General features: G+C 39.4%; 1 protein-coding gene and 1 long non-coding RNA gene across 15 annotated transcripts in view; one reads left to right on the forward strand and one right to left on the reverse strand.

Annotated features, from left to right (window-relative positions):
- LOC143146703 (hemicentin-1-like) overlaps positions 1 to 23,480 on the forward strand; it is a 382,634-nt gene that overhangs the window by 35,042 nt on the left and 324,112 nt on the right. The gene's annotated exons all lie outside the window — the stretch shown is intronic.
- LOC143146878 (uncharacterized) lies at positions 4,512 to 7,451 on the reverse strand. 4 transcript variants are annotated; one of them, XR_012992104.1, is made up of 3 exons: positions 7,200 to 7,451; positions 5,245 to 5,974; positions 4,512 to 5,170 (listed from the first exon to the last, which is right to left on the reverse strand). It is a non-coding gene; the product is annotated as an uncharacterized LOC143146878 (long non-coding RNA). The 4 variants fall into 4 exon arrangements; XR_012992106.1 differs by lacking the exon at positions 7,200 to 7,451 and having other exon boundaries at positions 5,245 to 5,399; positions 5,477 to 7,177; XR_012992103.1 differs by lacking the exon at positions 7,200 to 7,451 and having other exon boundaries at positions 5,245 to 7,177.

Raw genomic sequence — 23,480 nt, forward strand, 5'->3', positions numbered from 1 at the left:
ATCCTACTCTCGCGATCGATTCGTAACTTGAACAGAGATGAACAGAGAGTAAATACAAATAACTGTTTCGGTCAATATTTTATCGAGGAAATTTCGTTTTATAAACTCTAATGAAACGACGAGTTTTCGCGAAATCGTACGAGGTGGTTCGAAAAGGTGATACAGAGAAAGAAAACGCGTCGTAAAAGTTTCTTACTCGGAGACATAAAAAGTATGAAATCACGATGGATCTAAAATCGAAACGACCGAACAGGGATTGACGAAGAAATTGTCGATAGGTGGTTACAGAGTCGAAGTGGCTATTATAGAAAACCTTTTAATATTATATCGAGAGACGGTATCAATGCGTTAACCGTTTCGATGATATCGTGCACTTCTTTGGTGTCGTTCAGATCCATCCACCAGATTGAAACATAATTGTTAACGGAGTAAACATTTTATCACCTCGATACGACGGCAAGAAAAAATATCGATGTTTTCGCGCATGAGGTTCCGGTGGAGGTGATTAACTAATGTTCTTCTAGAAAGTCAGCGATGCTTTGATTAATGAAATTGATCGGTGACGTGAAGAAATCTCAAATCTTATAAATCGCTAAAAATAATCACGTTTCATTTGAACTGTTCTTGCACCGCTTTATTCGTTTCTGAAACTCTACAGTTATTGCTTCAATTCTAACCTACAAACCGTGATTTGCTGCTACGAAACCTAAATACCGAAGCAAATTAAGTTTGTTTTAGACACTAAGTTAGCTCTAGACACGATAGATATTTAGATACGAAATTAGTTAAATTAATGTTTTGTATTTCAACCGACGTTGGATGTGTTTGCTCGTTCGTTTTAATTATTCACGATGTTATATTTCTAGGAGCAGAAAATGAGCCAACACATTAAATCGAATTAATTAACGAACAATGCGATAGTTTCGCGGGGCTAGTTGTCGACGAATCAAAAATCCGAGTTTAAATCCGAAGTTCGAAAATTGTTCGATTTAATTCTCTCCGGTACACGCATACACACACACGCGCACATTTTTATACGCATTTCTTATTATCTATCTTCTTTCAAACGTACCGTTGAGATGCATAGTTTAACCATTCGGAAAATATCCCTGCAGAGGAATATTTTTACATCAAGCGTCTCAGTGTCTCCGTTTACATCCTATCCCAGTTCGAATTTCACTTATTTCTTTTTAAACACGGTATCCACCGACGACGTCGAACGCTACAAAATATCAACTGTCCGGCTTGAACAATTCTCCAAATACTCAATATCAGAGTTTCCATTTTTTAGCAATATCCGGTTCTTGTCATCCTCCCGTACTCTTTTCCTCGCCGTTTTATCAAAAATGAAAAGCGACGTTAACCCGTGACGTGTTCCAATCTTCCACGATATTTCCCGTGTCGTATCACCCCGAAATTTGATCATGGATATTTACTCACCGGTTCTACCGGTTATATCCACGTTACGGTATTTACGATAATAATGAAAATTAAACGTAGCCCTCGGTTAAAGAGTATCGGGTGACACTCGAGAGCCGCAACTACGTCTCTTCGAGTACTCGTTGCCCGATCTCGAGCCCACCGCTAACGCCCATGAGGCTCCGGACCACTCCCTCGAGGATCCTTCCTAACAAGTTGTCTCGTAAGTTGCGTCGAAATATAGTAAGTCGGGTATACGTGGAACATTCCTCGGAGCGTTCCGTGAAAATCGTTCGAAACCGTTTAAAATCGGATTTTCATCGAGAATTCGATGACGGCTCCTTCGCTCGGTACCGCAGGACCATGGTGTGTGCCTCGACTATGGCGTCAACGGTTGTCGACAAGCGGAAGATCTAAATATCTCGGTCCTCGTGCAAGCTAGGTCGAATCGCAGCCACATATGTAACCCCTCCTTTTACGTGGGAGTACGGGTCCCGGGCTAGATTCTTAGTCGGTTGAGACTCAAGACACGAACTCAATTCTGGATCGCTCCAGGCACTCCGCCCACTTAGGAACAACGCCGCTTCTCGCCTACCCTCTTCACCCTGTTCACCCTCTCGACTCGGTGTGTACGTGTACGCGCGCGTTCTTCGTGCAAGTCTCTGCGCGTATATAAGCTATCGGTTTAGCGTGGTTCGAATTAGGTCCACGTAGAAGACTTGTTACGTCGTTACCTTTACTTCGACCGATACCCCTATAGGAACGCGGACCCCTCCTTCTTCTTCGAGCGTATTCTTCCCGAGCTGGAGCGCGGTTCCCTCTATTTTTTCCCTCCCCCCTCGCCGGTTTTCCTTCCTTTCCTTCCGTTCTTTTTCGTTACCGGCGTACTTTCCAAGAAGCGGGCACGGAACTTTTTCGCTGACGGGTTTCCACGTCATCTCCGACTGTTGGGAGCGGATCGATACGCGAGACTCATTGAAATTTTAACGCCATCCGCCTCGACGTTCTCAACCCGATACGAAGCCCGACGTTACCCCTTTTTTTTCTTTTTTTTTGCCTTTTTCTTTTCTTCTTTTTAACGGCTCGAAGAAAGACGACCGTTTGAAATTTAATCGCGGCAGATTCCCCCCAGTTTCGTCCCCGCGCACGGAATAACGAGGGGGAAGGGGGCGGCGAGGTAGCTTATTTTCGAAACATCCGAAGTTCAACGGATACAAAGCCGACGAAATCACGATATCCACTTCGAACTACTCGATGTGTGTCGCGACTTCGAAGCATATTAATGCGATGAAGGGTCGCTCGAGGCACAAATTAAGCACGCTACGAAGGTTCCAGCTCTTCCGAAGTTAGTTTATTACCGACAACGTCGTCGACTGGGTAACTTGGACAGTGTAAGAAATTTGTCCCCGTTTCAACCACGATTCGGTACAGACCGATTTTGTGAAAATATTCACGGGGTGGAGTGTCGGTTGGAACGCGGAAGTGGACGGATGACGGAATTTTTAGACATTGGGACACGTGTCGATCTAACTTGATACGTTCGGGGGAGAGAAGAATTTCGGTAGGGAACAATTTATCATCGTAGACACGGATAAGATTGTAAATATTCGTTCCGGTGTCGTTAAGACAGGAAGTCGACACTATTCGGAATACGGGTAACACGATCTTACTTGGGTTCGTTGCTGTTTAAATATACCAGCTTGCGCTTCGGCGCACTTTCATAACACAGTTATCATCGTAACGCAGCTTAATTGGCTAATCAAGGCCACTTTCTCGTTTATGAATCGCGCCGAACGCAACTCCTATTTTTCAGTTGTGTCAACTTGGTGGGGACAGATCCACACTGGTGTTGAGCAATTAATTCTCCGGCTATAGGAACATGAGCTTTGTTTTAAATAAACGAGTATATCTCACGTTCTGGAAATAAGCCTCGTTTCAATTTAATTCCCTCCAACGTGGAACGTTACACCGTTCAAAGCACATTACGTTGATAGATCGTAGGGATATTCAATATAAAATTTTATCAATGGTTTCGGAAACTCGAGCTTCGTGTTTGATCCGCTTTTAGATTCCTCGAAAGTGTAATTTTGTTTACAAAGAAACGTCGAATGCAACGTACACTTTGCTCGTACTGAAAATTATACTCGTGCTCTGCTACGACATTGTATTCTTTTCCACACTGTTAAGTATTCTTTTTTCGTTCTCACGAATAATGCAAACAACCTTAAGGATGTTTAATGTTTTCTCTTTGAACAATTACTTACATTAATTTATTCGGGGAAGTTGAAATCAGTACAAAAGCGAAGCGAGTAACTACGAAGATTATGAAGCGGATAATTAAAAGTGACCCGACCGGTATCGGCTTCATAATGTTTAAAATGAAGGAATACCAAGTTTATTAAATTTATTTTCTCCTCGTTAAGATATCAACGAAATACTTTCGTACCGAACGAAATAGCGATTGAAACAATGTACCTACTTTATTAAAGAACTTGCACGTCCACAAAGTTCGACAATAAACTGTTAAGGAAGTGCGATATCTACTTTCCGCGCAAAGAACGGTCTCTAAACGATTGTTTGATGCGACGTTGTACAGAAGGTCCGAAAGTCTTTTTTAAAAATTGTCTCGGTAACGATCAATCATTGCAGCTTTCAATTAAGTCAAGTTTTCTTATTGTCTGGCGACGGAGGGAAGATAGTTTCTTCGAGAACTAATTTATATAGTCGTCGAGTTTCTTCATTTCGGGAACGAAGAAAGACTAATTCGCTTAATTTCAATGTAAAAGAAGGAAACGAGACGTTTATTTTTCTGTCGCGTCACACCGCTCTATCTTCGCTGCATTAATTGCATTAATCCAGTATTCAGCCGAAATCTATATTCTTGTAACGAATGTGTGGACGTGTGTGCGGGAGTTAAAAATTTATAGCTCATTAAATCGTCAGCGCCATTTAAAGTTTACTAATTAACCGTGTGATATTTGAATGCGGAAATGAACGGGCAAATAGAGTACATTAATATGGAAATTAACGAGTGGATAGGATGCAATAAAGAACGACAATAGTCGCGAGTTCAACGAATAAGTAGAATTGAATAGAAAAACATGAAACCAACAGTTTAATTCGTTGAAATGAATTTACATACGGCTAATTGACATTCGTTAGAACAGTTCGGACGTAACGACAAAAATGTGTATTTTCCGTATTACATAAATACATATTATAACGGTAATATTTACATATTTAATGGTGGATTTGATACTTCGTGTGGATCGTATCGGAATATTTCACGAGTCTTCCGTTTATTCGTTTAAATGTGCAAGGAAAATATTTACGTATCGCTGAAAATGTTGATAATTTGTCGAGTGGTATATTATGTCGCATTTTGTTATTTTCAGTTCAATTTATCAATAACTCTTTTACAGAAATCTGTTAGATCGATTCTGAGAAGTCATTCGATAACGATTTCAATGTCTTTGAAGCAATTGACGTTTCGGTTCTTAAAAAGTTGTCTCGTAAATTTAAAAAATTTGATTTAAATTTCTCAGGACGAAACTACCTAAATTTACCCATTAAAAGGAATGTACGAATGGTTCTTCTATGGTTTCGAACAATGAAAATTTTTGTAAATAATAGAATAAGTAAATGCATCAGCGGAACCTCACCTTTGACTATTTATTTTTGAGAAAAAGCTTTTGCGAGAATTCTGGGTCAACTCGATTTGTAACAAGACTCGTCGAAATAGAACGAATACCTGTAACACAAAAAACGTATGAAATAGAGAAAGTGTTTATACGAATATTTTTTTGTTTACTTTTTTTTACCGACTTCTCTCGTGAAGTTATCACCACAAGTTTTTATGCACCCTGTGTACTCGTATACGTACACATACAGCCCTATATTTCTTTTTAACAACCGACATGTTATTCGCAAACTATCAAACGTGTAAACTGCCACTTGCAATACATCGGAATTCAGATTTGCTGAAATTGAGCCATATAAGTTAAAAGTAGTTGCTTTGAATTAATATCGCGATACTTCAAAATTGAAATGAAAATACAATTTTTAATAAAACATCGATCGATAGATGAAATTATTTATCTTGTTTATGGAATAATTTCTTCCAGAATGTTCTTCGATAAAGGTGTACATTACTTTTTCCCTTAGACTCTTTAGGAAGAACTCGGGTCAGATTCGAAGACCATAACGAATTTCTAAGAAACTCTCGGTTCAATTCGTTCAACTTCCGCTTGATCTAAGTTCCAGTATGGTTGGCGTAATCGCGTCGGGAGATCGGTCGTTTTCGATTAAACGACACCGAACATTTCTCTTAAACTGCTTTCAATCACCAATGTGAATCTTAATACGAGAAATCTCTTCAATTAAACGTCATCGATCGATTTGCGTCAAAGTATGTAATAGATCGTTACACAGTTTATTATATAACTAGATCTTGAGTTGCACAACGGGTCTAATTGACTTCGTTCAAATTCTTTGCAGCTTCATTTCACGGTGATTGCAGACAAAACGGATTCTTTGTACATTTCGTGCACGTTTCCTGAAATAGTAGCAGCACATTTCCAATGTTCTCAAAATTGATATTATAGAATGCCGTTAATCCAAGTTTTGTTCTCTAATTGTCAATAATTGACGTTACGTTTCCAACGTCGGTTGATGCTCGTGTACACGATCGCGATACGGTGTTATCCGTTTTAATTGATTTTGAATCGCATTATCCTCGATCGCACGAGCATTCGTAAAATAGAAATTTTCTCGTACGGTTTCTATTTATTTTTTGCGCACGAAATTATGCTACTGTAACGGAATTAACGGTATCTGCTTAAACGCGATAAACATTAGCGATCGCCTAATAGAACCGAAACGAAAGGATAGCGAAGTTGTAGAATCGTTTAAATCCTGTGAAACTTTGGTCTCTCTATGGTTCTTTCAAGGTACAAAGAGGAGGCGAGTCGAGGAATTTCGTTGAATCAGATTGTTCCTAGTGTAAAGACATTCATTTCCGTTTAAGCATGTTAGCCGCATCTCCCCGGTCCTGCTCTCTTCTTGTTCATGATCCCGTTCAGCCAAGTGTAGATAAAGAAAATAGTTAAGCGTAAGGGCGCACGGTTGTTTCTAACGCGAATGGAAAATCGTGCACGTAATTCGCCGAGTTTCTAACACGAGGAAACGTTGCTCTCGGTGAAACGATACGTATATACGGAATAATTTCGAATTAATATGCAACGCATATTTCGGTAGATATACATCGTTTAGATTAACGCTGCAACAATACTTTCTGTGTAAGGACGGTCTCGATATTTGTTCGAATTGTGAAAAATAGAAACATCCGATAGTTTAATACCTTTTGGCGTTCCTAATGAAAAGTTATTCGAAAATTTTTAAATAAGTATTAGAATTTACTTTTTGCAAGCGATTGTACATTGCGCAAGCCGATGAACTAATCTCTAATGTTTACATTTTACTCAAATGTTCGACAACGATCTTTCAAAATTGTAAAGTTCCTTTTGGTTTCGATAATAAAATATTCACTTCACGTACGTGTCTAATTTAAAGTCAATCCATATCTCGGTTCCGGAAATATCACGTAAATCAGCTTAAAAAATGTTGGTTTGAGAAAAATGACTTTAAAGTTTGGCAAGCGATGTTGGACGAAATGTAAGGGGGAATTAAATTTAAAGTCCCGCAGCATTACTCATTTCTGATAACGCTGGTAAGACACGAATATTCAAGAAAATGTAAAAAGCAAATCAATTTCCTCTTACCTTCGAATTAGGCGGATCCCTTAATTAATCGCCAAGTGTGTACACATTTTCCGTGAATACTTTCTCGGCAATATCACGTTCCGGGTGTTCGTGTTAAAAACTCGTTTTTCGAAAGGTTCCAACAACGTCCATGCAAAAGAATATTTCAGTGCGTTGTACGTTGGCGAATATAAAAATGTCTGATGGAGTTCCACGCTTCTCCGGGTACTTAGAAATGCAGTGGAATCGTAAAGTACAGTTCTCTCGCCGCGGTTTTAGTGTACACATGCCCTCTGTTTGAGGCGGTGAAATCGCGAAGCAGCGATAGAATTGTCAGTCGTCTTACATAATATAGAGGAAGGAACTGTCTTTTGTTCCGAATGAAAAATGGCCAGGTCGGATGATAACAGCTTTCCGTGAATCTAACGAGGAAAACTTATTTCACGGCCCTGTAACCTTGTTAACGTCTCGGCACCATTATGAAAACGTTCCTCGACATTATTGATTATCCTGATTGCTGTCGTCGTTTCGATTCCGCTAATAATAAAATTACGAAACTACCTGCGAAATTGTTCGACGTCTTTTGTAACGATCTTACGGTGGAGTCTAGTTGTTGCGCGTTAACGAGCGTAAACCGATGCAAGGGAATGTTTCCATTTTATCAGCAGTTCGATTTTCAAGAGCCCCGCTGCGTACTCTGGTACATACTTGTCGATGTAACTCAAGAACAGTGAATCCTCGGGGCTCGGTTGCTCGTTCTATTAGAATCGAAGTGCCGGTAATAAAAGAAGAAACGGAAAGGAATGTTCGCTCTATTTTGACGTAGCTTGCGATGTTCCATTAAAATTGAAAATCGAAGTTCGGTAAGTGTTCCTCGTAAATCGAATATTTCCTTTGGCTGAATCGAAAGCACGTTGATTGACGCGGAACAGAATTTCCCTTTTACGTTGATTAAAATATGACGAATAACTATAAAAGTGCGACACTCGAATGACGGTCACGGAACGCTTGGAGTTCATAGAATACGAACCTATATACACGAGTACGCTCAAGTATTTCGGGGAAAAAATTAATTTTCGTACAACTCGTTCAATTCGTTCCTGATTTCACGTCTAAAACGATAATCGAGGGAAAAGACGAAAAGCTTAGAAGCGTTGGTAAATGCATTCTACCTCGTTTCGAAGAAATATAAAATTTCATGATTTCTTTTTTTTGAACGAGTAATTAACCGTGGAAAAAAATTCTGTCGGTACTTCGAAACGATAGGGTTTTGTTATTAAAGATCGAAGACAGCTTAAAAAATGGATATCTTATTTCACGACGCTACTATACCAGAAGAAAAAGGATAAAATATTCATTATTATTATAAAAGGCTCAGAAAGTTCTCGATTAAGTGATCCTACTATTCGTTCTTGTTACAAGATTTTAAAGAGTGAATGAGAAAAACGGCAAAACTTCCCCAGAGACCCAAAGTAGGTTACGGACAGAACACCTGAACATCTCTATGGATTTAAAAATACGAAAGAATGTGTAGGACACAATCTGGTTGGTTCCGGACGAAGAATGTAATTAACATAGTTTTCTTCCTTGCCTTCGTTAATGCTTTTTTTAATGGAACTGCATACCTATATGCTTTTCATATCGCGGTCGTGACAAAAATGAATTCAAGCTGGCATTACAATGCGAGTTGGAGACGACTACTAATATTGAAATTTATAATTATAAAATGAAAGTATCCAGACATGAAGATTTCTCAAGACAACGATTCGAACAGTTTGTAACGTATTATAATTTTACCACGAGAAGTGTTCGATGTGATAGTCGTTCGATCATAATTTCGAAAATAATTTTTCTATTTAAATAAAATTTGTTTCCGAACTGCTGTTCGTTCGTGATTGATACTTTCGTGTTATAATTTATTCTCACGGTGAATCAAGTAGTCTGTAAACGACTGGAGGGTGTTTAGTTGCCTGAACGGGAATTATGAATGCTTCCGATGTCATAAATGCAGATAGGGCACGGGATTAGGATTCTTAATTACGTGTTTTCGGTCGACACCGCTAAGGATGAGTAATTGTCTCGGTGCGCCGGAACGATTAACTGCTGGGGAATTTAAGTGGCCTTTACCGGTAAGAAATGCCTCGGGAACTTGAAGGGGAAACAAAAAGTTACCGAAGAATGGGTAGATATACCATGGACGGAGCACACACCCGGCCACTATCCGAGTCGTGTTCCATTCGAAGCGTCCAAATCGACCATCAGTCGCAGCAGGGCAGTGCACGGGGCAAAGCGGTGCTCTGCAATATCCCGTAATTTGTAATTCCACGGTAAGCCGACGTGTCTCTCCGGCGAAAACCATTGACAGATTTCCAGCGAGCCACTCGACCGCAAACGCTCCCTAACAAGCCTATCGATTCCAATAACATTCGCCAGATAAGACAGTTTTACGCTGCCGCTTCGAGGTCAAGAATAACGATCAAATTCACAATAATCGGTCGACCGATGACGCCACGCCACTCGGAGGGTTGCTCGACAATGCGCTGATATTTATTGCTTCTGATACAATTCAATCGGGGACAAATTCTGGAGTGGCTCGTCGACCGGCAAAGTGGACGCGGAGAATTTTTCGAAGCCAAATTTAATTTCTTTTATCGTCTTTTAATTACTCGTGTTTCAATTACGCGGATCTTTTTTTCGGTTCACGGACTTGGTGCTCAACCGAGCCACTCCTGTAGCGTAAATAAGTTTGTTTCGTATTGTTTGATAAAAAATTGACACGTTCAATTTCTCTCGTTTTTTAACGTCACGTTGCGGCAAGGATTCGTTAACGGTGGAAAGTTGTCCAAGATCGTTGAGCGTATTTTTGTTTTCAACGTAGAAAGATGAGAGTTGTTCTATGTTTTCCCGAAGATATTCTTCCTTAATGGTGAAAGTTTTATGCAAAGCATTGAGAAGTTGAATCGTTTAAAGGGGCGAATACAACGACGGGTATAAATTCTTCCCAGGATCACTGTTCTCAAAATTTCGAAATCGTATAAAGGAAATTTAGAACCGATAATGTAATCGTTGAAGTCTTACATCGAAGACTACAACGAAGAAAAGGAACAATATTCTGTGTATAGTGAAATCGACTGGCGCGAACCATTTCGGAGACGGGTCTCATATGGTACAACGTACAGGGAAACTTAATTACTTCGAGGAGAATAGTTGAATTGCAACTCGAAGTGATTTGAAAACAAGAGAATAGAACGAACAATACGGTTAGATTGATACGTATACCGATTGTTCTCGCTTATGTTTCGAAATACGTTTTTTGTGTTTCCTCGAAAAAAAAATATGGGATGTGTTCCAATTGTACACTGTTTATTTGTGCACCGAAAATATCGATTTAAATTTGGTTAACTATTTCTACACACTTACACGTAGAATACCAGGTGAAACTTTTTCCTACCCTTAATTCTTTTCTCGGAGACAACTTCTCGATTTTTTTTTACTGCAAAATTCTACATTTGCAAAGACAATGAATTCAGTTATTCCACTTTTTACTTGGTCAGAATTCAAGAGAATTTTGCCATTAAAAAAGTTTCATAATTCATGGACAGATTTATCGATCCAATATCTCGAGAGTATGGTGTCATAAAAGCCCTTATTGAAATTTATTTAACCTTAGTGCGCGTAACATTACGTGGCTGCATACAGAGATAATAAGATGGAATGAAAAGAACAATGACAATATTTTACTACTTTTTTTTATACGAGTCAGGATTTAGTTGATTCACAAGCGAAAGATTTGAGAACGTTTCAAGGTTAATAGATTTGAACTATAACAAAATGAAACGTGCATGTTTCGTACTTCCACACTGCATACACGATGTGGGACAACCGACAATGAGATGGGCGTTCGCTAACATAAACGAGACGCCTCCGCAATCGCATCCCCTAAACGACGTATGATATCGACGTATCGATCGGGTATGAATAAATCTCTCTTTCCAACATTGAATAACGGTGTTATCAAAAAATATACGAAACTGAATAAAAATCATTCCCGAAATAAACGAAAGAGGAGAATAAAATAACGCGGCGAGTATATTTCGTAGCTATAATTCTTTTCTATTGTGATGTTTAAAGATAATGCCTTTGCGGTTCAACGAATACGAACATTTATTTGTTAAAGCTTCCCGCGGTAAATGTGGTCTCGTACTGCACAGATGTGTATTAATTGTTTGGGTTGAAGGTTCGATACCTCGTGAAACACAATACAGTAAAACCTCGATTATTGCGCGAGAGTCTCGTTTGTTGCATTTCGGTGACAAGTGGAAGGGATGGTCACTTAGCAACGAGTGAAGTTGGTGGGGGAAGTAACTGGTAATAGCGACCATAGGTAGTGGAGATATACTGGGTACTGTTATTGCATGAACCTCGATCATTGGAGGAATTTTCCAGTTCCGTTTTCCCGTAGTAATCGAGGTTCTGCTGTATTTCAACAATCCCAATAAACACACATCACGATGAAAGTTGACGTTCAAAATTTCCCTCCAGTGAAAAATAATATTTTACATACTTTTCTGTAACATTCACTCTCCCGTCGTTTAATTTACAAACGAAATTTACTTCAATATTTTACATACTTTTATGTAACATCCACTCTCCCGAAATTTGGAAAAAGAGGAAATTGTTTGCCTTACAAGGAAACAGTATATGGAGACTCGGTTGATAAAGTTTTCTCCGATAATGTTGCAAAAAAATTTAATTACACGCGCCGGCGAGAACGAAACGATTTGTTTCATAGAAAATCTAAAGAATGGAACTGAACGTCGGCCATGTAACTTAATTTTCATGGATTGGAAACGGTTTGGTTGACAAACCGATGAAAAATATCCGAGGAAAGTTTCATTGCATCAGCATGTCGCAGCCGCTTAAATCCTTCGTTAATTTCATTAGAATTTCAGCGGGTGAAAAATTTCCCTTCGGGTTTCAGTCGGTTCATTATGCTCGAATGTAAGTACTATCGCGTTGAGAGTTCAACGCGCCCGCTGATATTTACGGAATATATTTCTGTAAACTGCTTGTTTTCGCCGAGTTTCTAGAGAAATACGTCCGAGTGGCCGGGGGAAAATGCTGGAAGAGAACACTCTAGTCACGCAGCACAAAAAAAGGCACGGTACTCTAGAGGGGGAAAAAAAAATAGAAGAAAAAAAGAACGTAAGGAATTAATTAAATAAAAACACGGACGACATTTCAGTCGTTTAATGAATTGCCGCGTAATTGTTCCGTACGCGAGCGTCATGAAGCATTTGAAAAATTCATTAAAAGTCAAGTTCTCGCGTCTCGCAGCGAGCTATTGAGGTATTATACATGTCTGCGATAAACGGTAAATTTACAAATCTCGGCAAAACTGACTTGACTGTACTACGTGCAACCGGCGAACTCTGAAATAACTAACGATCGTACAAAATTACGAGATATCATCGAGACGGTACTCTAAATAAATTGTGAAGTAAATTCCGGCTATAAATTACGATGCAACACTTGATACCGTTTCTCTTTTTCTTTATCGAACCTTGAAGGAAAAAGTACGCTCTCTCGTAGCTTTACTTTTAAAATTGATCAGTCTCTCATTTAATACAAGTAAACGTCTAAGCGTCGTTAAGATAGATTTTTATGTAAAATGATCCATTTCCTGTGAAACTTTTGAATGAAATTTCTAGACACACTTAAGCGTTTCGTATAATATATACAGTGAGTATTCAAATTACTCGTTCAAGGGTTACACGAATTCGTGGATACGCGTTGTACCTTCGCTTATGCACTTACACGGAGTCTGTATATGGCCACGTATTCGCATATTAAATAAAGTTTCGTTATCTTCAATTTTTACTTTTTCTAAAGAGTACGTGCGGCTCTCTTTAACTGTAATTAATTTTGCAACGAAGATTGCATACTGAACGTACTCCAGGGAGAGAAAGAATCAGTCCTGCCAAGAATTGCCAGTGGTACGGGGTCGAACGTTTTAGTCAGTTTTCGAGGGGTTGAACAAAAGTCACTCGAGACCGTTGATATTCATCGACGTTACATTAATTTAAATCGATTGTTCGTTCTCCCTGTAATATATCGTGTTTATATAATTCGACTCACGCGGAACGGTCCAGCCCAAATTATCCGCGTAAATCGACTCACGGTAACATCTTACGTAATATTTAACGCAAGTGTTTCTGTACTGTAAATCAAAATTTTGAATAGATGACAGGTGAATTTAAATTGCTGCGTTACGCGTGTTAGTTGTTACCGTGTTAAAAGGATTCGGTGAAGTGTCGTCGGTCCGTGTGATCGCATAATATTTCGGGGCAGCTGTTTTTTTTCCCTTGCGATGGATTAAAGCTCGTTTGAACATCACAATGAATACAACAACCATAAATAAATGCACACATGCTAGTGCACGTATCGCAAATGTAGGCTCTCCTTTTCAATCGATGCACGGGACCCGTTGGTTCATGAAATGTCCGTAGCTACCGTGTTCATGGAATCAGTGAATATCAATCTAGAGACCCGGAAATGTAATATCCGTTACATATCTCATGGACGTCACTAGATGCTCGTATATAGTTACGATAATGGATCGTAAATATTTTCCGAGTTAACGGGGCCATGGGTTGTAATAGCGACTTCATTCGGCTACGAAATTTCGCCCCTTTTTACTGGTAGCATTGTTCGCTGGAATTTTGCTGGAATCTACCAGGAGGTCCCACAAATAAGCAAACCTCGCATGATCAGAAACTGTAAAATTTCTCGGAGGTCTGAACCCGGAATAATATAATTCGCGACTTAATCGCGACAATGTGATTAATATTCGCGCGATTACCGTGGAATCAAGGGAATTCTATACGATTCAGCCATTCGTGGGTTAGGAGATTTCACACCGACCCGGAAGGATACTTCAACGATCGATAATATAAAGAATTATCCAGCAACATCGAGCAAAATATTATTTTTTGCCGTAATGAAAATCCTCGAGGATCGTTCAACAATATTGACACAATGCTTTCACTTTGTGCTGTGAAAAATCAAATTCTAAGTAAATTTTGCGCGTAACAAGCGCTTTAATTACAAGTTTATTTTACTCTGGAAAACGTGCCAGTATTTGTGGCAACTGACGAGCTTATAATTATTTGGAAAAAAAAAGGATCCGCTATGAGCAACGATGTAACATGGAAAATGCAACGTCGATTTTTTTTTTTTGCGTCGAGGAAGGAAAGAAATTAAAAATTATTCGAAACTTTCACGCTTGAATTTTCGAATTAACGGGATGTATAATAGGTATTATATAAAATTCATTTTTAACTCGACCATTCGGTATTATTTAACGAAACCTTGCAATAGTCTAGAATACAACTGGCGTTACGTGCCTAGAAAAAACGTAAAAACGTTTGCTAGTTCCTTGAATAACTATTGCTCGAATTACGATTAAAGTGTCAAATAAACGAACTTGTAAGTTTAGTTTTAATGCGACCGTCGCGAAAATTGAAACAACACGTAAGGGACGACAGATACAACGAGACGAGAATTTCATTTGCATAATTAATTGAACAAAAGTTTTTCCGGGTAGTCCTGGATCCGGGACAGTTAAAAACTGTCTGAAAGCTATCCGGAGTGTCGGGCAGGCTTTTAGCGCATTAAACACATATTTTACAATATGTAGAACTTTCAAATTTATCGTCGCATACGTAACAAATTCTGTAAATTATCGCGGTTTGGTGAAAGGGTTATGAACTTTACGAAACCGCCCTACCACAAACGCTGCGACAGCTGAGAACAATTCCAAAAACATTTGATCGGTGAGTAATTATGTAATTACGCAGATAAATATTACGCGCGATTATGACAAGCTCGTTAAATATCCTTCTCGATGTTTGTTAGCATCGTAAAGGATATTTACAAGGTTGTTAGCAAAAGTAATTCAATTTTTTAAAGAACAGTATGGATCACCTTGGAAATTTCACTTTTAAATTTACACTTAAAGTAAACGGCATACTAGTATAGACACTATGCACAACAAGCATGACTCATCCTCAGAGGGATTTATCGTCGAACAGGAAGAGAGTACAGAATTGTCTCTTAGGTTGTCGCAAGTTCAAAACCTAGAGCAAATTAAGACACAGTTAACAGTGTTTAAGATAATTTTGCGATATTGTTCCCTGTTTGTGTTTCATCTCCAACATTCGTCGTTCAACGATATCAAGAATACTGTGGGAAGTCGAGTAACAAAGTTTCGAATTAAATCTACTAGCTACATTGTTGTAACATAAAACCTTCACGATGCAACGAAATTATTTTAAAAAGAATTCTTGCTCCAATATTTAGTTACAAATGTTCTAACCGGATTGTTGGAGTAACATTTCAACTTTATTTCCTCTTGGGTATCATAAATGGTTTCGAGTAGACTCGAAACCTTTGGTATTAACCTCGGTACAAGCACATATTTCATTAGAAAGGTATACAAACGTTCCGTCTATACTCTTATTAAGATGAAATTCATGCCACGCTTACTCGTCGCCGGCAAATATTTTGATCGCTTAAGGCCGTTGAAAGATAAATCTCACTATAGTGACTGTTGGCTACCCAACCGACGTGACTCTGGTTTTTCCGTTCAGCGTTCGTTTCGTTCCTTGTTTGTCTTCGAGCTGAATAAAAAAAAAGAAAACAAAAAAAGAAGAACCGAGACATCGAGCTAACAAAGCAAATAGGTTTCATCGTCGATTCAAAGACAGATCAATGTTGGAACACAATGACCCCCTTCTATAAGTTGAAACGTACTCGTACTCGAGAGAGAGAGAGAGAAAAAATCGAAGCTGTACAATAAATACCATAAGAGTTCGCGGCACTGTTCGTCGTTCTTGGAAAAGTGGCCCTGAGAGGTCAAAATATTTAGCCTCGATCCCGGTTGTACAAGTGCCAAAGTCTTCGGAACTTTTTCCTTGAAAAGTCGATAACATTTCCCGATGAAAGGATTACGAGGAAGTTCTTAATACCCAGAATATTCAGAACCTTCAATCTCGGTAAACTTGGCGTTAAAGCATAAAATCTATAATGCATTCGTGGCTGACAAGGTGAATTATCTTGTAAATCGTGAATATTCGCTTTCAGTTGCGCAGCTCGGGGAAATTAATTCCATTAATTTTCATATCCAGCGAATTGTGTCTCGCGCTCGTCTCGCGGCAAAATTCAGCTCGCGAACGTTTCTTACGTTTCGAGCCTAATTTTAGTACCCCGGTGCTGGAACTCGCTTTCGGTGTACTCCAACCACCTCCGTGCTCTCTCGCACCCTTTGTTTCTCCCTTTCCGTTCGACGACCCCGTTCCGTGCCAGTTTTCTTCCGATCCTGCGGACCGAAATACGGTTATAATTTCGCGCAGTGCGACGTTCTGCGACACTTCCTTGATAGCAATTTTTCTGCCAGAATAGTCTAACTTCCGCGGCGCGAGACGGTGCGAAGAGGTAGTACCGAGAACCTTGGGAAAACTTCGTATCGGAACGCACAGGAGTTGTGATTTCAACCAAGTCTCGCGAGCAACTGATGAACAAGTATTGTCGAAGCTCCAAGTTCCTCAACGTACGTACCAGTTTCTCACGAGTCGAGGATAATCAAACGTAGCAAATGTATCGTTAACACGAAATTAGTCGCGAATCCTTTCCACGATACACGCAGGGTCAGTTTTTACCAAAGTTTCGCGTTGCTTGACGGTCGACGTGGAGATTTTCGTCGAAAGATGGATATTTAATTCAATCAAATGTTCACCTATTGCCCGAACGCAGTTACGATCGCGACGAGCATTAGTTTATACACGGTTACGACCGAAGAACTAGTTTTCAGACCCATCGCGAATTGATCCGGGTTGCTGAAAATTCGTGACAAGAGCGTGCAATCAATCTTCATTTACACACTCGGTGGTCTCTTAGACCGCAACGTAATAAATTTCTGTACCGCGTCGTACGATTTGTGTGCACGGGAGCCCTACGGTTCGTTGTTTGAAATGCAAAGGGTTTGCACGAATTTTGTGAATTTGTAGCCAGACACGGACACGATGCCGGCAATTTTCTACCGAGTACGCGTGATTTCCTTGAATGTACATATTTGCGTATTCCGCAATCAATGTGGTTGTTTGCACGCGAACTGCAGCATCCTCGGTTTACAGTGCACAATTATCTGAGTATGGTATGCGAGTGCATTGCCATGTCGTATAAAGAGATGCATTCCGTCGCTTCCATGACAGCCTGCAATGAAAAACTGCCGGCTTGCCAATATACGTCGCGCTAATCCACGCAATTAGCCGTAAAAGTAACGTGGAAGGTGACCCGAAAGAAATTCTCACAGAGGAATAAAAAATCAGGTTAAACCTCGAACTAAAAAAATACGCGGTGATGGAAATCTTTCATAAAACGTTTTATACGAGAGTCCAAAAGTATAAGCCTCGTTGATTAATACTCTGAAAGGTAATAATAAAAATAATCTTATTCCTTCCTAGTTTCATCGACTTCGTTTTATTTCACTTCCCGGAACGTATGAGAATTATAAATATTCAAACGTTTCCATCGTTTCGATCTTAACTTCGGATCGAAAGTCGAAATTCCTTACTCAAGAAATTCTATTCTATTTAAAATTAAAGGTTCACAGATTCGAATAAATGTTATCCATAGGTGGACATTACGATACTGATGTTAAATATTGAAACATACAAATGTATTAAAAACTTACGAACATCGATACTTGTTAATATTTACACATGGAGTAAGTATCTGTGTATTAAGTATAAGTAAATAGAGGAACTTGTAAAGAGGATCTAATAGTAAGGCCGGATGGCAAAAGTGTTCGAGTATTTATAATTATTTAAAATTACCTTGAAGAAACGTTTTATCGATCGATGTTCAAGAGAGCGAACGATATTCTGATCGTTCTTACAAGAAACATTGAAAAGTATCTTTAATCGTTTACAGTATGCAACAGAAATATTTCGATGTTTCTTTAGTTTATACGTTTGTTTGAATTTCATGCATACCAAGTGCATCATCTGGGACTTGGTAGTGTCCAAAGTCTTTTGTTAAAACCTTGCAGAAAATCTGCTTTATATTCTTTTCGTTATAATAGAGCAGTTGTAGAAAAATTAAGAGTTCGCGATAAAGTCTTCCCAACGTGCGTATAACTTGCAATGAGTTTACGATTACCAAAGCTGACGGTTTAATTCAACCTGCATCCTTCGTGCAGTTCGTGCGACAAATCCTCGAGCAAGTGGAAGCCACCTAACAGGGACAGGAAAGCTGTAAAGAAAGCTTGCACAGGCCGGAAGAATAAGGTACGTCCGATAAGAAGAAGAAGAAGAGGAAGAGGAAGAAGAAGAAGAAGAAGAAGAAGAAGAAGAAAAAGAAGAAGAAAAAGAAGAAGAAGAAGAAGAGAAGGAGTAAGGAGGGCCGTGCTATCTACATTTGCAAAGTATTGAAGCAAGACCATCCTGACACTGGAGTCTCTGGCAAGGCTACGTGCATCATGAACAGTTTTGTTAATGATGTCTTCGAGCGCGTTGCTGCGAAGCTTCTCGCCTTGTGCATTATAACAAGATACGAGGTCTGTTCCAGAAGTAATGAGACTGTACTTAGTAAAGCTTTTCTACGTTGTGTTTTTATTAATCAAGGTGATCCCTATTAAAGTAGTTCCCTTGTGAACCAACACGAGGATGGAGTCGTTTTTCCTGCACCTCCGAAGCAGCCCTGAATATCTTTGTCTCTCAGGGTGTTCACTAGATCGTGAACTTTTGAATATTTTCAACCGTTTTAAACCAGTGACCTTTTAGACGAGTTTTAATTGTCGGGAGCGGAAAAAGGTCACAGAGTCTGACAATGAATTCTCCACTGAAACAAATTCAATTTCGCGCGAACTTGTTCGTTAAAATATAATGGACACACCGATAATCCATATTTGGTTCATCTATTATGCCGGTTGTTAATCGTGGATCAAACTAGATTAGAAATTCCGTGCACCTTCCTCCGTTCTTGCTGCGACAGACCTTCCAGAGCGTGCTCCGTTTCTAATGGTTTCTCGTACCTTCTAGAAACGGTTTCTACCACCGAAGGACACGTACACGCGATAACGTATAATCCCCGTATATTCTTTTTTTTTTTCCGACCTTTTATAGATTTCGGAAGCACTTTCATCGGATTCAACGCGAAACTTTACGACATAATCTCGCTTTACATGTTTTTTTTATTCCATTTTCGTGACACGCTCACCGAACACGCTATTACCCGTTTGACAATTGCTCGGCATCGATCAAATTGATCGAGATGCACTTAACCCGAATTAATAAGATTCCAAGGTCATTGTTGAAGCGCAATTCAACACGAATTCTGCGGGTCTCTGGTAACTGTCATTCCAAACATTTTGGAATGACATCGCCATTGAGGAAATCCCAAAACAATAGTCCTTATCCTAGTTTCACACACGACACCCGCAGCTGTGTACGTCGTAAATTCTCTATTATTTACGCTAATTTCATTGCTGCAGCGCTTAAAAAATCTCGATCGATTCGAGTAACTTTCAATCAATTTCGCAAAGAAAGAGTAGCTTCACCTTCGAAACTCCGAATAGATTTACGTGGAGAAAAAATTCTTCTTGCGTCACGTCTACTGCTTAAAATTATGCAAACGATGTCCTTGTTTTCTTTTTCCGTATCTTCGAAACAAAGATCTTCGGGTTTTCTGTCTTAAATGAGCTCGTATCTATAGTTTACAGAACCTGTAACGTGGATACAGTTGGTAATTTGTATTCCTAATTTAGTCCTGTTTTCTAAGCCAGTGTGCATTTGTTTGCAAAAACTATCGAAAAGACATTTAGTCCGGTGAAGCAAGTGCCCCTGGATTGAGTGCAGCAGATTAAGGGTAAGTGCTATGCATCGATCGTTATCCGCTTTGGAACTCTACGAAAAACTTCAAACGCGTTTTTATCAAAACGATGGTTCCGCAATCTCGATATCTTCGAAACTATTGGATGAAAAGACTGGCGCTTCTCCGTTTACACAAAGTAAATGTCTCGTTATCATCTGAACTAGGATTACGTCGATGTCTACGGTACTTCTTTTCAGTGACTCGTTAAAGTTTCGCAATTAGTGTTAGATGTAGCAGTTTAAAACTCGTACGCTCAATTTAGATAATTAGAACGGTGGATGTTATAAATACCTCCGATCGGAGGGAAATTTCGAAACGAAATACGAGTTTAAACGCAAATGAAAATCCGTTGACAGAAGTTCAACGATTTCTGTTCGATAATTACTATTATTTTAATTAGCAAATATCATCTCGAATATGACCGCTCGGTATGAAATACCTTTTCAATAGGAATTAATATCGGCGCGATAATTCGAAGAATATGATTTCCATGTCGACGGAAACCATAACCCAACTCCGGTCTTTATCTCGTACAGGGATTAACCACATTGTTACGTTATTACAAGCGCGCGTTAGTTTTCCCTTTATGGTTAGTTCGGAAGACATCCCCGTGTTCGTCTTAGATAACTTCGTCAAGAAGGTAGCAATGTGATGGACAGCGTGTAAGAACGTATTTCTCTTCGACGGTGAGTTTTTCCCGTTTCTATCGTAGTTACCGCGCAGTTGACTTAATGGAGTGCTTCGCCCTCATTAGCGAGCGTAACGACAAGTGCTTCGGTTCCGCGGCAGACATTTTCAGCGCGAGAGCTTTAGACTTTTCTTATTTTTTGCTTGGCAACTTTCATAGCGTATCGGTTCGCGAACGTCAGTCACTTTTTTTCTTGCGCCACTCGAGTCTCGAGTTGTAGAAGCATTTCTCTTTTTCTTCTTAAATACGTACGTATATATAATTAAAGCAACCGCGAGACGTGTCCCCTAGGATAAACGAGGCCACGTCGTTAAACGCTCACCTTGCAAATAATACACGATAATTTAGTGCTCCGGTGTGACGTTACGAATTATGAACGCGCAGCTGGCGCGGAATACTTTTAATGACGAGGGTTGATGGAGGAAATGTTTCCCTCGTAGAGTGGCAACCCCTTAGCCCGGAGTTATCGAGATTTTCGGTGGTTTGCAGGAATCGGTGAATTCCCATTAAAAAAAAGAAAAAGAAAAACATTTAGCTTCACCGCGAACGGATCGTATTTCAATTTTAATTGTTACGTACGCCGGGTCAGGATCTCCGTCGCCGTGTTTCTTACATTCGAGTCAACTTTATAACGCGACGAGAAGAAGAACTTTATACATTTATATTTCCTTTAACGAAGAACGTTCTTTAAGGTGCTTGGCATTGAGTGGGACACTTGGAAGAGGAGTTCTCGAATAAAAAGTGGTTAATTATTTCATATCTTTGAACATTTCATTCTCTGCACTCTCTTAAAATCATTTTTCTATCTTGTAATTTTATGCAAGTTTTCATCTCTCCTTTGACTAACTTTATATTACCGTAGTTACAGTTGGTCGTGCATTAAAAAGTTGGAGATTTAGTGACTTCTGGCTACCACGTGTATTCAATATCGTTCTTTAAGGATAAACTGTTCGAAATGGCGCAAAGTTATGCCACTCTCGTTCTTAGGGGAACATTTCGAACGAAATAAATCGAGAGCTTCGTCTAAAGAAGAGAAATAGTATAGATGAAATATGACAGGATGGTGTTTCGTATAAATTTATCTTTAAGCGGCTATGAAAGGTTTAAACTTCTCGAAAAGTAGAATCAACGAGGTATCCTATCGTTGTAATTGTTATTTGTGTTGTAATTTTCCACCGAATAATTCTCTTCGTTTTAATCTTGAATTTTAGTAACTTCGAATAAAGAAGTACGCTACCACGTACGACGTTTATTGCGTACTTCGGCGAGTGTATTTGCATTCTCATAGAATTCGAGCAATATCAACTATGGCCAACGACACGTGTCCTTTACGACTGCGCGTGGACACATTGTTTTCTTAGAGATCGCTGAACGCTTGAACTCGCTACCATATTCGGATATGGTATTCGATATATTTTCCAAGATTTTTTAAACAGATGAAAAGAAAAACAGACGAAAAATATTATTTTCTCGTAAGATCTTCCTTTCGTTAAAATTTTAAGAAAATTTTCATTCCAACACCGTTTGGTACGAAATAATAATCGTGCTTCGTTTTCTTCGTCAAAGCGTATCAATACTTCAACCTATACGTTTTCATTCCAACTCAGCCTTTCCCCGAGTCAACCAAGCATTATGTCATCCGAACTGTGCATCATTCGAATTCTACGTTATCCTAGTTTCTGCGTCACAGAATACTATTCATACTCCCAAAACACTATATTTTTCTTCTGTCCGATTACCCTCATTCCTACTCGAAGACCTTTAAAAATTCCAATAGAGTACTCTATCTTCGAGTTGGTCATCCTTACGATCAATTTTTATTTCGATCGATCTGCTCCATTCCCACGAACAAACTGTACATTATTCTGGTATAACGGACGATATCGTATTCGAGCAAAAATTCATCCGCGTGTATTGTTTTCGAGGTTATGAGTAAAGTGAACATTACGTGTCAACGATAAACGCTATTGCAGATGTCGTTGTTCAGCGAAACAATGCGAACATCTGAAGGACGTGTAACTTTAACAAAAGAATAGCCGATGCGAAGGGGGGAAGGAGTAAGATCAATAGCATAATGCTATTCGACGTATACATTGCAATGTTGTACACGGTACGGTAGAATTGTAGAAATATGGCCGATTATCGAAGCTGAAAACGAGCTGAAAATTCTTGAAACGACTAAGGTCCGTGAAATAATCACGGTAACCAATTTAATCGGAAGGAGCCCCGTTAGCACGGTGTATCTCTACCTCTATGGTCACTACCACCAGTTCCTTCCCCCTCCAACTTCAACTCGTTGCTAAGTGACCATCCCCCTCCCACTTGTCAACGCAATGCAACGAACGAGGTTCTCATGCAATAATCGAGGTTCCACCGTACTAAGATGCGGGGATTGCGATAAAGCTGACGTAATAGAGTAGTTCGGATTTGATAAAAGTGGTAATGGCCAGGCACACTCGCCTAATGACGATATTCTCCGAATCATTTTCAATAGTACGCAAAAGGAGATCGATAACTGTTGCAGCGACGACGGGCCGTTTATTATCCCCGTTTGTTTCGAAGCGTTGACCCCGATGAAAGACGCACGAAACACAAAAGTGTTCGTTCAAAACAATTCCGTCTGGTAGAACTTCGACAATTGCGCGACAACATTCGTTGCATTCTGTTGACAAGCAGAGAGG

The sequence above is a fragment of the Ptiloglossa arizonensis genome, chromosome 5 (genome assembly GCF_051014685.1).
Source record: "Ptiloglossa arizonensis isolate GNS036 chromosome 5, iyPtiAriz1_principal, whole genome shotgun sequence".
Lineage (NCBI taxonomy): Eukaryota > Metazoa > Arthropoda > Insecta > Hymenoptera > Colletidae > Ptiloglossa > Ptiloglossa arizonensis.